We start from the raw sequence: 3,554 nt of genomic DNA, 5'->3' as shown, positions 1-3,554 counted from the left end.
TAAAAAAATTACTTACATATTGATCTGTTTCTCACCCACCACACACATAATATAGCTTCTGAAGACATAAATTTAACCACTGGAGTCTTATGGATTACTTTTATGCTGCCTTTATGTGCTTTTTGGAGCTTCCAAATTTAAAGCTCATTCACTTGCATTATATGGAGATATTCTTCTAAAAAAATCATAATTTGTGTTCTGCAGAAGAAAGAAAGTCATACATATCTGAAATTGCATGAGGGTGAGTGAACGACGAGAGAGTTTTCATTTCTGGGTGAAATATCCCTTTAAATGACAGCATGAACTCCACAAGTTTGTGCAAGATGTTCCAAAAACGAAGACTGGTAAATTTTTTGTTTGACAAGTACAAGTCATTACTTACATTTGTTTGGTGACCTAAAAATTGTGCATCATCTGAAATATTTCTTCTTCATCATCATACATAACTTATTTTGTTTAATGTTTTTCAAAATCCTAAAACCATTTCCAGGTTTAACTGGAAAAATATCAGAATTTTGGACCTCATTGTAGGTCTGTCGTGCCTCTACAGAGAAACAACTAATAATTTTGTTTCCTCTCCTCCTGCTTTGCAGAGAATAAATGAAAATAATCACAACTTGACTTGAAATTAATTCAATGTTAGAACTGTCACTGGAGAATAAACATAATGAATAAGGCATCACTCTTACCTTATTATCCTTTGTCAATATCAGCAAACATCCAACCAACAGTATACTGTATAGTCAATGAGCAATTACATATATTCAAAAAAAAATTTTACCATAATGAGCCCATAATATGGATCATAAAAATGTCAAATATACAGCCACATATGAGCTGGTCAGCATACCACAACTCTTTACAGAAAAACACCAGATAAGGCCAGACTGCAAATTCCTAGATATGACATGTAAATTATCATTCTAGACTCAACTACACCCACATAGAAAATTGATTATGATTTGATTGCAAAAGAGACAAAGAGTTTAAACTCTTTACAAGCTACTTTATTAATATAAATAAACTACTAAACTGAAAGTGGATGTATTTGCAGTTTGACACTACATACAGCGACCCCAACCACAACAGGCTGCCTGTTGCCACTGTCAGAGCGTATAACGCACGCAGATACGCTGCTCATTTAATATTATTTGTGTTTGTATGTGACTTATGCATTTTAATAATGTGTTTAATATATGTGAATACAATACGGAGTTTCAATTAGGCCTGATCTCCCATCACTGCTGCCGTTTCATCGCGGGCAAAGAAGTCAAAATGCATACGTTTTCACGGCTGATTCAAATGCAGTCCCGTATGGATTAAAAGTATACGTACCACATGTCTTATCAGCACGGCGCTGGCGGCGGGTTCGAGACGCTCATGACGTGTTGGTCAAAGTTGGCTGCGATGCTGCTGCTACTAGCGCGGGAGGCTAGCAAGCTACATTCCTTCTGCAGCTACGCATGCGCTCTGTAGACACATGCGCGGCAGATGCACTCTGATGACTATCGGATGTTTTTGGGATTCTTTGCTGTCTGACTGGAAAGCAATGTAATGTCAGGGAACTAAAAGTAGAGACTATCAAAGGCAAGAAACATGTTTATCTATAAGCGTCTAAGAAATGTATACCCGAATTTATAAACTGAATTTAATTTAGCCTAAATAAGGAGATGTGTCACTGGTTTTGATAAGGGTGATTTCTCTCCCCTCACAATAGTAAATAATTATATTATGAATTACTTTGTCCCTCCTTTTCTTAAAGGGTAACTAAACCCTAAACCAACTTTTTTTAGTTAATGATCTGTAAGCATGGGGCTTTATTAGTACTGGTCATTGATTCAAGCAATTTTTTTGACATTTGTGTATAAAGTGTTTTAATTCTACAATATATGGTGTAAAAACGTCTGAGTGCTGCCCTCTTCAGGTTGAACGGTGGCTACTGCAGTTGAATTTTCCTATTGGCTGTTGCGGTACTTCGTGACGTAAGCGGTGACAGCTGACGTAAGCAGGTTCCAGCTCACCACGCCAGATTCATGTACATGTCGTCTTGCGACCGTGTGAGGAATAATAATAACATAGAGTCTGACAGCAGCTGTCAATTAATCCGTCACTACGAGTCCTTTGCCCCAAGGCGGCCCATGGTGGGGCGCTCATTGTAAAAACACAAGCACATATCTTATGTACTGATTTTTCTATTTACTGATATGCATAAAAAACCCTCTAAGTCAGTCAGAGACGGACCTTATAAGGGAGGAGATAATGCTCACATATACGTACTCCAGTCCATACTACAGTCAGGCTGATAGAATGTTGGAATGCAATGAGGGGACCTGTAGGTTATAAAACCTGATAAATGTCGAAGGCGAGGCCCAGCCTGCCACCGTACAAATATCCTCAATGGGTATCCCACTCGACCACGCCCACGAGGAGGCCATGCTCCTCGTAGAGTGAGCTCTGATGCCTAAGGGGCATTGAAGGCACTTGGCTTCATAAGCCAGCGCTATAGCATCTACTATCCAGCGTGATATTCTTTGCTTTAAAACTGCGAGACCTTTAGTGCGGCCGCCAAAGCATACGAATAATTGTTCCGTCTGTCTGAATGAGGCAGAACGTTCCAAGTATACTCTGAGCGCCTGACCGGGCAGAGTAAATTAGCGTCGATTTCGTCTGCTGGAGACGATAGCGCTGCCAGAGATATCACCTGTACTCTGAAGGGTGTGGAGAGCACTTTAGGAATATACCCGTGCTTTGGCCTAAGGACAACTCTGCAGTCGTTAGGTCCAAATTCCAAGCAAGCAGCTTGATGACAGCGCTGCAGGTCGCCCACTCTCTTGACTGAGGCGAGTGCCAGCAAGAGCGCAGTTTTGAGCGAGAGCTGTTTAAGGTGCACGGTTCGGAGAGGTTCGAACAGGGCACTCTTGAGTGCATCCAGGACCATGACCTGGTCCCAGATCGGTACCGAGGGGGGGCGAGGAGGGTTCATCCTCCTAGCGCCTCTTAGGAAACGAATGATTAGGTCGTTTTCCCTAATGAGCTTTCTTTATCAGGATTGTGTGACGCTGCTATGGCAGCCACATAGACTTTGAGCGTGGAGGGTGTGGGGCCCGCCTCCAGCAGCTCTTGCAAAAAGGCGAGTACACTTGGTATCTCGCACGATTTGGGGTTCAAGCTCTTGGTATCACACCAGTCACTGAACACTTTCCACTTTTGGGCATATAAGCGCTCGTAGAGGGCGCCACGCCTCAGTGATGGTTCTCAACACTCGGCTGGGGAGGTTCTCTGGAACCCGTTGAGGGGCCATGCATGAAGGGCCCACAGATCGGGCGGGATGAAGAATCATCCCGTTGGCCTGCCTGAGGAGGTCCAGCCTCAACGGAATCGGCCATGGGGCAGATTGCATCATCTGCATTAGTTCTGGAAACCACGCCTGGTTCTTCCAGAGTGGGGCTACCAGGAGCACTGCACATTTCACCTCCCTGATCCGACTGATGACCTGAGGTAGCATCGCGATCGGGGAAAAGCATACAAGGGGCGGCTCGGCCAGACTTGGGCGA

Source organism: Xyrauchen texanus, chromosome 18 (assembly GCF_025860055.1).
Source record: "Xyrauchen texanus isolate HMW12.3.18 chromosome 18, RBS_HiC_50CHRs, whole genome shotgun sequence".
Lineage (NCBI taxonomy): Eukaryota > Metazoa > Chordata > Actinopteri > Cypriniformes > Catostomidae > Xyrauchen > Xyrauchen texanus.
The sequence above is the reverse complement of the archived record's forward strand: the minus strand, read 5'-3'. Positions refer to the sequence as shown.